The sequence below is a fragment of the Lynx rufus genome, unplaced genomic scaffold, assembly GCF_022079265.1.
Source record: "Lynx rufus isolate CCGP_SWC_20201006 ecotype Redwood Valley unplaced genomic scaffold, mLynRuf1.p SCAF_3, whole genome shotgun sequence".
Taxonomy (NCBI): Eukaryota; Metazoa; Chordata; class Mammalia; order Carnivora; family Felidae; genus Lynx; species Lynx rufus.
The window spans coordinates 142,465,653-142,479,069 of NW_025814845.1; the positions used below are offsets into that span (position 1 = coordinate 142,465,653).

General features: G+C 37.0%; 1 protein-coding gene and 1 pseudogene across 1 annotated transcript in view; one reads left to right on the top strand and one right to left on the bottom strand.

The window, feature by feature from the left end:
- The window catches only part of ANXA10 (annexin A10), a 131,528-nt gene that overhangs the window by 89,460 nt on the left and 28,651 nt on the right, over nucleotides 1–13,417 (top strand). The gene's annotated exons all lie outside the window — the stretch shown is intronic.
- LOC124520593 (40S ribosomal protein S27-like) lies at nucleotides 11,589–11,841 on the bottom strand (annotated as a pseudogene).

A 13,417-nucleotide genomic window follows, 5' to 3' on the forward strand; every position in this document is an offset into this window, starting at 1 on the left:
TCAGAAATCTCATTGAATCAATCAGTTATCACCAATACCAGAAGCCTATGGATGGTGGAGACTATGGAAGATCCATCAAATACCTTGATTATCAGTCTACTGTTGAGTGGCTTTTGTAATAAAAACTATACCATGGTTAGACCAGGTAGTCTGGAAAGTCAAACACATGACACAGATTAGTTTCAAGGACCATAATTGTGTCCAGAGTCAGCAGATTGAACAGGGACAGCAGCGCTATCACTTGAAAAAGTGACAATAGTTAAAAGGACTTCTAGTAACCTCAAGAGGGGATCAAGTCAGAAGAAATACATCAGCCAAGCCCTGTGAATGATAGTTTCCTTCACAATGAATAAGGCAAATCAAGTTTGACTAGACTCACAACAGTGGCAAGCAATGGTAACTTTGGTGTCAGATACACAAAATACTACATGCCTGCTTTATGATGGTATATGTATTGTCATGTCCAGTATGATGATGGATCCAGGTAGGAACAGCATAATCTGGGCAACACAGGCTTGATTAGTAGCTGGATTCTAGTTGGTCTCATCAAGGAAAAAGCCTTTAGTGTGCAAATCTATGCAAGTGACACAAAAGTTCCTACCAGCAACCACAGTTTATTTTGACAGACTACAGCCACAAAGAAACCTTTGAGGCTTTTTCATGTGGGATCTGTACTTTCCCAAGTGTTAAACCAAAGAGATAGGCTTAACAGCCCAAGAGTGAGTAAAAAGATAAAATATTTATCACAAAGGATACTGGGCAGAACTATGAAAAAAATCTTGATTTCTGCCCATGGAACACAAATTGTCCATTTTTGGTTCTGCACAGCTATTGCTGAACCATCAATAAACCAGGTCAGGACACTTAGGGCAACTGATTGAAGTCCGCATTGATTCAGCATCTTGTTTCAAGCAGCAGAGTAGGGTTAAAGTTTCCCCAAAGGAATAGCTGCCATTTTTTCATGTAAACTCATGATGCTCCTGGAGCCAGGCGGGCTGTTTTCTTCAGTGTGCCATTTCCATTCGATGAGACTTGCTGATTTCTTCCCACTTTGCTAGTCATTGAGTCCCAGTTGACCCATCAAAATGAGACTATCAGGCACAAAAGTCACAAGGCTCCATACATCAGGCATTCAATTTCTACAAGAATCCAGTAGCAAGTCAGCAAGCAACAACTGCTGCTTTCTAAAAGTGATACCCAGAAGTTGTATGAAGAAGGAGACAAGTTTAAAATGCCAAGAGGCACCTCTGGGATGCTGCCTTTTCTTGCCAGAGGTTCCCATCGGCAAACCATCTGTCACAGAGTTGTGTAGCAGATAGGAATTATTGGGGTTATAAGACCTTCCCCATATTTGCTATAGGTAGAGCACTATATGTGGCTCATTTCTTATCAAGAGCATTCTCTTTGGTACTTCTCAGCATTCCCAAGAGAAACAAATAAACATAAATTCCAGCCATATTCAACAATAGATTATGGTACAGTGACATTAGCCCAAAGGACCTCAATAATAAGTTGTTTTAGTTTCCCTTTTTCCACTGCAAACCTTGCCCACACCCATCAACTGAATTTGGAGGAGACCCAAATTCAACCAATGGGTCCACATAGAATGGTTACCTTGGCAGCTATAGCCAACAAACTCATAAAAAGTTTAGTCCTTCCATTCCCCAAAGTCCCCCAACATACTCAGACAGTCATGAACCCTTTAGTCCACAGTGGGACAGGAAGACCTTGGTCCCACTCCTAATTATTACTCTCCTGAAAGTAACAGAAGCTACGGTAGAAGGGAAGGAAAGACAAGGCACATGAGGGGATAAAGATCTGCAACAATAAGTGAGGTGTTCATTTTCGGTATGTCACCTGTGTCCACCTTGATCAAAGGAACTTCAATGTTTTTGGCCTACACAAGCTTTACATCAGGTGGGGAATTCACCACTGCTGAAACCATGTTTCAACTTTGTGCGCTCTGGACTCAGTAGCCAGAGCCACATTTCTTTCTGGCCACAGGCACAGAATTTGGTCCTTTTGACTGGTTTGGAGTTGGCTAATCTTTGAAATGGTTTTTAATGAGTCCATCTTTGAAATGGATTCTGTAGTACATGAAGAATGGATTCTTCATGGTAACAACTCTTAAGTCTTTGCCTGTCATTAACATAAGAGCTAGGGGAATTTTTCAGGCAGCATACTATTATTGTTGAGTATTTTTATTCTACCTTGTTTTATACTCCCCCAAATTAATCATCATTATGCTTTTGACGAGTTAATGCTTCTTCAGTTATAGTCACAATTTTTATTTCTTTTTTCATTTTTCTTCTAATACCTAACTCCATGTTTCTGGCCTCAATGTCATTTTTCCAAAGGACATTTTTTAGCAGTTTTTTTTTTCTAGAAATCATAAATAATTATTAAATTATTTCAGTTCTTTTCCTTAGGAAGAGCTTTATTTATTTTTTTCTTCATGGTTGAATATTAACTTAGATAGCTATAGAATTCTAGGCTGAATGCTAGTCACTTTTTCTTTGGTCTTTGTAGATATAATTTTAAATTTTTTCCTAGCCTTCACTGATAACTTTTGAGAAATCCATTCTCTCATTAAGAGTTTTCCTTTATAGATTACCTTTAATTCTCTGTTTGCCTTAACAATTTTTTAAAAATCCTAATATTTTGCAGTTTCACGATATTAGTAAATAGGTTTCATCTAAATAACTGAAGATTCACATATTATATGATATTTTAAGTAGTGTCTCCCTGGTATTGTCCACATTCTCTCCTGCTATAAATCCTATTAAACAAAAGCTTGTTCTTGCCATTCAGTCTTCCAAGTCTCTTAACTTTATATTCATATCATCTATTTATTGCCTGTCTCTGTGGAATTTTTTAGATACTTTTTCAGATATTTTTCCAATTCATTAATTCCAAGTCAGTTGTTTATTAGATACTCCTCATATATATTGTGTTTTTAAATTCTAAAAGCTTTTCATTTCTAGAATCTTATTTGCCATTTTTAGTGTGATTTTTTTTTCATAGTGTTCTTTCTGATTGTTATCAATTGTCTCAAATTGACGGGGTTTTAATTCTGCCATTTGTAGAGTCCACTGTCTGTCCTCCTGGAAAATTGCTTCTAAGTGCATACCAGATATTTTTGTTGTGAAAACTTTTAAAGTGATGCTCATCTTTTGCAGTGAGGTTTTTTTTTCTCCCCCCTGAAGAGTCAGAGAATCTCTCTAGATTTGTCTGGCATTTGCTTCTTCCTGGCGTCCCAGGAGAATCACCAGCCCTGGATCAACTTTCATGATGATTTCTCTTCATGGAGTTCTCAGCCCATCGGGTACAGTAGAATAAATTTAAAAGTCATGCCCAAGGGAGACACAGCTCTATTATTTTGGATTCTCAAGGAAAATATCCTCCTTCTTAACCCAGACAATGAAAGGTGAGCTTTCTGCTCATCTTCCAATGTTGAGTGCTGTTTTTTTTTTCCTAGTTCATAGTTTAACTGAAGGTATAATCCTTTGAGGTTCCCAACCTCATAGAGGTTTCAGACTTAGTTAGTTCCTTGTATTACATTGGCTCCATAAATGCTCTCCTGTCCTCATATAATGTTCCACACTGAGCACTGAAATCCAAAACAAATAGTTCTCAAAAACAATCTCTATTCTCCCAAGTCACCTGCAAAATCACCTCCAAGGGTCAGCTGATTTGCTTATCCTCTGGTTTTCATTTTATCCCCTGGATTTTACACCCAGGGGTTTCTTTATTCTGAAACCAAGCATACTTAAAACAGTGTGTGTTATTTTTTTATTGTGGTATTTGGAGGGGAGGGTTTTAGCTTTAATATACTATGTTTCTCCAGAAGACCAAAGCATTATCATCATTAACAGATAAAAATTAGCTCAAATTTCCAATGAAAATTGAATCATTAAGTAACTATGAAAACATCTATAAAAGAATATTCACTTACTATTATAATGATGCAGCTTGCATAAATGTTTTTATAATATAATATAAAACCATGTGAATATTTACACAATGAATATTGGGGTAGGTAGAATTGAATATTGGGCACACTTTATATAGGCTTACATCACTGAGTGTTTAAAGAGCAAGTATCCTTTTTTACGATAAGAGTAAAAGGCATATAAGTTAAAAGCATATGAAAATGTTCCCCTGAGCATATTCAGACAAGCAAAATGTTAGTCATATGTCTACTTCTTGCCCCTGATTACACATAATTATGTAAAGGCGTGAAGAACAAGGAAGAGGAAACTGCCATTTCACTTCTAGTTTAAATGGAGTGGTCAGAAGAGCTGCACCATGGGTAATCTACAGTTTCATCAGTAGCACAGAACAGCTCAATTTGAAAAGCAAGTAGTCATTAGCTTAATGCAAGGCCAAGCTGTGATTCCCACAGAGTCCCTTTAGGGCAAATCTTTGGCAAACAGGAAAGCAGAGGCAGTCAGGCTGAGGAAAGTAACACTCCAAAGGTTGCATCCACAAAGTTATTTATATAACTCCAAGCCAGAATTTAAGGCTTTAATTAGAGCACCTATTTGAAGGCTCCTCTTTGAACACGCAAAGTTTATTTAAACATATTATTCAATATTTATTTTCCCCACAGAAAGTAATCTCTCCTTCCAGATGTCCTGATGATATCATACAATTTCTACTACAATAGCACTTAGCACATTTTGCATAGCAAAGTAATTGTAATTTCTGTGTTTCTGCCCCTCCACTAAATAAAACTGCTTGAGGAGAGGGACTTTGGCTTGTTCATCTTTGAATGGCCAAGAATGACTCCAAACAAATAATTCTTGAATTATAAGTGGTCCTCATTCATTTATACATTTTATAACAATTTGTGTAAGTTCTTAGTCTGTGGCAGGCACATTCTTAGGGGCTGGTGAAGTAGCCATGAATAAAAAAGACCAAAAGCCCTGCCATAATGGAGCTTATATTCTACATGGGTGAGACAGATTTAAAAAAAAAAAAAAAAAAAGGTAGTAAAATGTATCATGTTAGAAAGGAACAGTGCTATGAAAAAAACCAAACCAAAACAAAACAAAACAAAACAAAAACAAAAAAAGAAAGCCTGGTAAGAAATATAGCAAGTACTGGGGAAACCAGGTTTAATTTAAAACAGTGTGACAAAGGCAAGCTTCATTAAGAAGTCAGGGAAGGGTGAGCCACATGAAAGAACATTCAAGGAAGAGTGAAGGGCAAAAGCAAAGGCCCTGAGGCGGAAATAGATCTGTTATTAATCTGAGATCAACTACACAAAAGCAGTTCTAGTTTATCCTGGAGTATAGAGTGGGAAAGGGCATTTCCAGCAGAGGAGTGACTGATCTGATTTGTATTTTTACAGGATCACACTGTCCTGTGTGTTGAGGGGAGACTGTCAGGGGCAAAGACAGAAGGGAAAGTCATTTGGAGGTTAATACATTAACACAGGGCAGTGGGGATTGTGGCCTGGATGAGGTCTGTAGCAGTGAGAAGTGGTAAGAAATCCTCCGTTTCGAGACAATAGAATTTACTGACAATTGGATATTATTAAAAGTTGTGGGAAATACAATATAACAGATAAAATCTGATGTGGAAAGAGAGAGACAGAAAGAAAGGAAGAGGAAAGAGTGGGAGACAGTCCGGTATTAGCCATTTTGATCCGCAGCAAATTATTTAATAATTTTTGAAGAAAAGACATTTTTTTCAGTACCTAATACGTGCCAGAAAAAAATTTAAGGATTTCACTTAAGTTAAATATTTTTATACTTGGATCTACCCGTGAGTAGATGCTGTTATTTTCACTTTACATATAGGGAAGCAGACACAATGACGTTAAGTAACCTACTTGCAATCTCACAGCTGCTACTTTCCACAGCCAGGATTCAAACCTAAATACTTTACCTCCAGAGCTGGTAGACTCTAATGGCATTATATGATGTCTGATACTGTTTCTTTCACTGAAATTATATAATTTCATTGACATCTTTTATACAATCCGTTTCGATAGCCATGTCACGCACGTGCTCGCTTGTATGCACACCTGAGTTACACAACAAAGATATGCCAGCGCCATCTAGTGGCACTACTAATCTCAGTTTCCAGAGGAATGCGTACATCTGGGTTCAGTATTACCATAGGATGGCATAATATGTAAAGTAACCGAAGATGTTGTTATAAATATTTGGGAAGGATGGTGATCAAAGAAATGTAACTAAAGATTAAATAAAGTACTTGCCTGCAATACCCAAGTGATTGTCAGCTTGAACATTGACTTTATCCTTTACAAATAATCAGTAAGATAGGGTCTTCTCTAAATGAATGAGCATTCATTCATTTATTCTTGCACTTGTTTATATATTCGTTTATAAATTATATATACCATATACTCTGAACATCATATACTCAGTACTGTGAGATAGATATATAGATAGATAGATATAGAGATAGATAAATGAATTTAGTAAAATTTATGTGAAAGTCCATGTCCTGACAGACTTTGGCGAGAAATGAATGCATATAATATAGTCATGAAAATCTGGTATAATAAATGAAAAGCTAGAGAAGTTTTGGCAAAGAAATAATCAGCTTCACTTAGAGTTATAGAAAGGCTCATAAAAGAGATAATTCTAATGTTTCTACCTTTCCATCAACTGCCAAGTACCAATAACTTCTCACAATAAAAGTATATTACATTGGCCCATTTGCATTTAAACCTTCAATGCACTGCCGCTACATTTAAAAGTTCATAAATACTACATTTACCACCTATATGATATGTTCATCACCTTGCTGATATATCACTAGTGGCTTTCTATGGCCTACATAACATGGAAAAGGAGACAAGAAGGCCAGAATGGCTGATATCAAATCCTGGCTCCATCACTTACTTGTTTAGCTACGTGAAACTTGCTACTTAAGCTCTATGTGCCATGATTTTCTCACCTATATCATGGGATGTTTATACTTCCTATTTCACAGGGTTGTTGCAATGAGTTATTACAATTATTCTAATACTCAGAATCCTGTCTGACAGAGAGTAAACATTAAATCTTAGTGGTTAATACAATCACCACACTCTTCTGTTTAAATCTCCATTCTTAGGACCTTTTCTCTCTGAACTAGAAGGCATATTGGAATAACTGACATCCAAAGTGTCTTTTAAAACACTGAAATTTCAAATCAGTTCAATGTTTGTTGAGAGCTAGAGTTAACTGCATTATGTCCTGTTTTTCTCCATTTCAGTAATGTTCAGTTGGAATAAAAGAACATGCATCCTACCTTCAGGCAGGTTGTTATATTACTCATCCAAAGAGCTTTTCAAACTCTTCCTCTCACCTAGGATTCTCATATGGCCCCCAACCCCAGCCCAGTTAAAGAATCATTGTTTTATGGCACCAGCATTAATGATGGGTGTACAATTCTAGTGTGGAAAACAATGCTAAAAACTATTAAATAAGATGACAATTTGAAACTGGGTATTAACTAGTATGACACATAAATATAGTAGAGGATGTATTTGAAAGAGTTAAATAAATAGGAGCTTTAGAAAACATTCATTTTGTAGATGCCAAAATAACATGTTAAGATAAAATTTAAAATCCACAATATTCAGGCACAAGTTATATAAAATACTCATTTCAGTACACTTTGATGAGTTCTCACTCACGTCCCCACAAGCACTATCAAAATATAGAGCATGTCTCACACCCCAAAATTTTGTTTCCCCCCCCCTTTGCAGGCCATCTTCTGCTAACTTCTTGCTCACAGCACCAGCTGTGATCTCTTCTGATTTCTTCTCTTTTCTTGTATTTGTAGATTAACTTTGTCTTTCTAGAACTTTTATAAGCAGGATCATGTAATATGTGCTCTTTTGTGTCCAGATTCATTTTCTCAGCACATAGTTCTTAACATCCATAGATGTTGTAGGACTCTTGGTTCATTTCCTTTTTATTGCTGAGTATTATTCCACATATGTATATGCCAATATTTGTTTATCCATTCACCTGTTGAAGGACATTTGGGTGATTTCCAATTGGGGTTGTCATGAATAAAGCTGCCATAAACATTCATGTTCTGAATTCATAAACTTTAAATTTATTTGTTAATGCTTTGAGTGGATTTCATGCAGTTTATATTTATTAGAAATTACAAGAGTTCTAAAGTGGTATACTCCTACCAGTATTAATAGGATAGTTCCAAATGATCCATATCCTTGCTAATACCTGATATCATCAGTCTTTGTAATATTAGCCACTGAAGAGAACGTGTAGTGTTATCTCATTGTGGCTTTAATTCCTATTAGTCTAATGACTAATGTTAAGCATCATTTTATGGGTTTATTCCCCAATTGTTTATTTTTTCTGGTTAAGTATCAGTCCAAATCCCTTCTGAGTATTTTTATCAGATTGTCTTCTTATTATTGAGTTTTAAGAAATTTTTATACCTGCTGGGCACAAGTCTTTTGTCAAATATGTGAGTGACACCTGTGATCTTCTTAGAAGAATTGAAGTTTTTATTTCGACAAAGTCAAATTCATCATGTTTTGTTTTGTTTTGTTTTGTTTTGTTTTCATTTATGGGTTGTTACTTTTATGTACTGTCCAAGAATTCCTTGCTACACTGACTCAAAGATTTGTTCCTATGCTTTCTCCTACAAGCATTAGAGTTTTAGCTTTTCTTTTTAGGTATATACCTCTTGCATAACATACACGTAGTAAGAGCAGGTATCTTTGCCTTGTTCTCAGTCCTAGGATATGAGCATTCATTTTTCATTACTAGGCATCATCTCATTTTTATAAATGCCCTCTATCAATTTAAAATCCCCTCTATTCATTCTTCCCTAAGAGTTTCTCTTGTGTTTATGTGTTAACCTTTTTCAAATGCCTTTGCTACACCAATCATGCAGCTTTTCTCCTTATACTGCTAAAATGAGGAATTGTATTTATTGATTTTCAAGTGTAAACTGAGCTTGCTTTCCTTGGACAAATCCTACTTGGTCATTACATATCATTCTTTTGACATATTATACATACTGATGGATTTAATTTATAAAATTTGGATATATCACATTTTTTTTTGCATCTGTGTTCATAAGGGATATCAACATGCAATTTTCTTTGCATGTGAAGTTTTTGGATTTCGGGATTAGGGCAATACTGGCCACATAAAATAAATTGAGAAGTCATCTTTCATCTATTATTGCTACAAGATTTTGTGTAGAGTTGATTTGATTTCTACCTTAAATGTCTGATGGATTTTATTGGTGATTGCACCAGGGTCTAAAGATTGGCAAGGTGGGATTAATTATGAACTTAATTTCTTTAATTAATATAAAGAAATTCAGATTGAGTATAAAGTTCTGCTTGAGTTTTCTTTGATAATTTGTATATTTCAAGAAATTGGCACATTTCAACTAGTTTTAAAATTTAGTGGCATTCAAATGTCCATCGACTGATGAGTGGAAAAAGAAGATGTGGTATATATATACAATGGAATATTACTCGGCAATCAAAAAGAATGAAATCCTGCCGTTTGCAACAACATTGATGGAACTAGAGTATATTATGCTAAGTGAAATAAGTCAGAGAAAGACAGATATCACATGATTTCATTCTTATGTGGAATTTAAGAAGCCAAACAGATGAACATAGGAGAAGAGAAGCAAAAATAAGATAAAAACAGAAAGGTAGATGAACCATAAGAGACTCTTAAATACAGAGAATAACCTGAGGGTTACTGGAGGGGTGTTGGTTGGAGGGATCGACTAAATGAACAAGGGACATTAAGGAGGATGTTAGGATGAGCACGGATGTTGTATGTAAGTGATGAATCACTAATTACTATTCCCGAAGACAAATAAATTAATTAATACAATTTAATGTTATTAAATTGTTCATAATATTTCTCTTTTTTTTCCTTTGTCTGTAGTATTTCTACAAGCCACTCTTACAGGGGCGCCTGGGTGGCTCAGTCGGTTAAGTGTCCGACTTTGGCTCAGGTCATGATCTCGCAGTCCGTGAGTTCAAGCCCTGCGTCGGGCTCTGTGCTGACAGCTCAGAGCCTGGAGCCCGTTTCAGATTCTGTGTCTCCCTCTTTCTCTGACCCTCCCCTGTTCATGCTCTCTCTGTCTCAAAAATAAATAAACGTTAAAAAAAGTTTAAAAAAAAAAACAAAAACAAGACACTCTTACATTCCCAATATTGATATTTTGTATTTTCTTTTTTCTCTTTTAAAAAAAAATTTTTAATGTTTATTTTTGTGTGTATGTGTGTGAGAAAGAGAGAGAGACAGAGCATGAGCAGGAGAGGGGCAGCTAGAGAGGAGACACAGAAGGCAAAGCAGGCTCCAGACTCTGAGCTGTCAGCACAGAGCCCAACATGGGGCTCGAGCCCAAGAACCGTGAGATCATGACCTGAGACAAAGTCAGAGCTATCCAGGCACCCCTCTCTTTTCTTAATCAGCCCAATTAAAATTTTATTAGCATTACTGATCTTTTTAGAGAATCAGATTTTGATTTTATTAACAGTTTCTAGTATTTATCAATTTTTTGTTTTATTGGGTTCTGATCCTGTTACTATTTTCTTTGTTCTTATTCTGAATTTAATTTACCCTTTCTAGTTTTTGTTTTTTGATGTGGAATCTTGGATCATTCATTTCATATGTTTTTCTTCTAATATAAATATTTAAAGCTAGAAATTTACTGTCAAACACTATCTTAGCTGCATTCCACAAATTTTAACATGTTGCATTTTCACCTTCATCAAATTCAAAGTATTTTCTAACTTCCTTGTGATGTATTATTTGATCCTTGCATCGTGTCGAAGTATATTTTTTAATTTCCAAATATTTCAGATTCTCTAGATACACTTTTATCGTTAGTTCTGAAGTTAATTGTGTTGTAATGAGAGAACAAATTCTTGAAGAGGTACATCACAAGCCACATTGAAGGAAACATCTCAATCCTGTGCTAGTCCAACTAGCCAGGACTTGATTACTGGGAAGGAGCTACAGGTGGGCATGGGAGAGGGTGAACAGGCAGAGGATTGAGAAAGCAAAGAAAGCCTGGCCAGGACAGTATAGTCAGGGAGTTAAACTCTCTATTTCCGTGTCTAGGACAGAAAGCATGATCTGAAGGGCAAAGTTGAAGTTTGAATGTAGCTTGTCCAGACCCCAGTCCCACTCCTACTTGACTTCACCCTTAAAACACTTGTGCAAGGTAGACTTGACTTAAAGGTGAGGAAGAGGAAGAGTGATTAAAATTACTTAGTAATTTTTAAATGAAAGAAGTTATTCGATCTGTTGCAGACTCTCGTAGATCCCCTACATGAATATCTGATTCCTTTTTTAAAAGTTTTTTTTTTTTTTAATCTGGAAGAGACCATTAGGAAAAGAAGTATTGTATCCTAGATTTTTAAAATAACAAAATGATGGGAAATTATTTATGGAAATAATTTTAAGGGCACAGGCCTCTTTATATAAAATATACTACATTTTAAATTTGTAAGGGGTTGAAATTAAAGTTTAGATAGCTAGTTTTTTTTAATCCAAAATCTGTTTATTGGGATAGTTCCCCACTCATGTTGACTCAGAGTGCATTTAGTGCTGCTTCAATCTGAAGGAGCATCCTTCTATGAGTCTTGCTTTTCCTCCTGTCGGCTGGCACAGGACGGTGGAGCAGTCCACACATAGCACCACCGTCTGCGTGTGGCTGAACACGGTGGTGATTTTGTAGCACCCTGGGCACTTCACGTCCATGAAGTAGGAGTTGGGGCTCTGCACCAGGCGCTTCTTCTTGTGCTTTCTTCTCCTCTTCCGGGGACGGGTGCAGGAGGTCCTTCGCGAGGGGCATGTTCTCGTGGGCAAGTCGTCACCACCGGAAAGGCTAAAATAGCTAATATTTTAATCAAGATTTGTATCTCTTGATGATGCACATTGAGAAAAAAAAATCTTCATTTTAAGAAGCCATAATTATTTGTTGCATTAATGGGACACACGTTTAGAGTTCCTTTGTCACCAAAATCTTCCAGGGTTCCTGAGTTCCCACAGGAGCCAAGATCCAGTTATCACGTAATTCTGTGCTATAAAGTCTAGTTTAATACCCATCTTCTCCTCAAGTGGATCTTTCAGTCTCTACAGATTGACTTATTCACGCCCCATAGGAAAACACCAATATACAGGTACAAGGATTTCCCCCGCAGGCTCTGCATTTTTCTTTTACTGACTGACTTACCTTCCTGAATGTGGATTAGTCAGGGTTCTCGAGAGAAACAGAACCAACAGCATATGCATATATGCACATACCTGCTTGATAGGTGGCATTAGTAAGACTCCCTACGGGACAAGTCTGGGAAGAGCATCTGCCACACCTGGGGCACCAGGTGTTTATCCTCTCAGGAATCTCCGATTGGCTCTTGGCTCTTTTAGAACTCTGAGCTCCCGGGATGGGGCTCTCTCTCTGGGAAGAGTGGTATGGCCATAGCGCCGCAGGCCTCTCTCTGCCATTCTCCCAGCCACCCCTGACACTCAGCAAATCCCAGCGCATCCTGGCCCCGCCCCTCCATCAGGATCCACACTTCCTCCTCCCACCTATGAAAGAAAGAAAGAAAGAAAGAAAGAAAGAAAGAAAGAAAGAGAAAAAATATATCTCTCTGTCCCTCAGTCCCTCTCCCACACTCACTCTCTCGCTGTCCAAATCATGCAGGACCTTATAGCAATGTTATGGAGCTCAACATTTCTTGTAACAGTAATGGAAAACTGTTCAAGGAGAGCAAGGTAATCTCTGTCAATCTAAAGAGAGATTTTTTTTTAAGGAATTATTAGCTTACATGATTGTGGTGACTGGCAAGCTCAAAATCTGCCCGGTAGGCCACCAAGCTGGGGACTCAGGGAAGAGTTGGCAGTTCAATTTCAAAGGCAGTCTGCAGGCAGAATTCTCTCTTCTTTGGGGGATGTTAGCCTTCTTCTATTAAAGCCTTTAACTAACTGGATGAGGGCCACCCATGTTTTGGAGACTACTGCTTTACTCATCTACCAAATATGTTCACACAAAACCTCTAGAATAATGTACGACCTAAAATCTGGGCACTGTGGGCCAACCAAGGTGACGCATAAAGTTAATCAATGGCTTCTCCATCTCCTGTCACAGTGCTGCATGTCCTTCCTTGTCTAAACGTAACTTGGTTCTGTAATCCTATAAATCCATTCTGATCTCTTACCTGAATTCATCTAATTGTTTTGTACTACTGCTTTAGGATCTTATAATGTGAAAAATGATATTGAAAGCCTTAGAAAATGTATTAGCTCACATTTTTACTTATGTTACCTCTGGGTTTGTGGAATATCAATCTCCTTGAAAACAGAGACTGTGTTGCAATTCTCCAGCACCTACCACTATGTCTGGGAAATGGTATTAAATCAAACAGTAT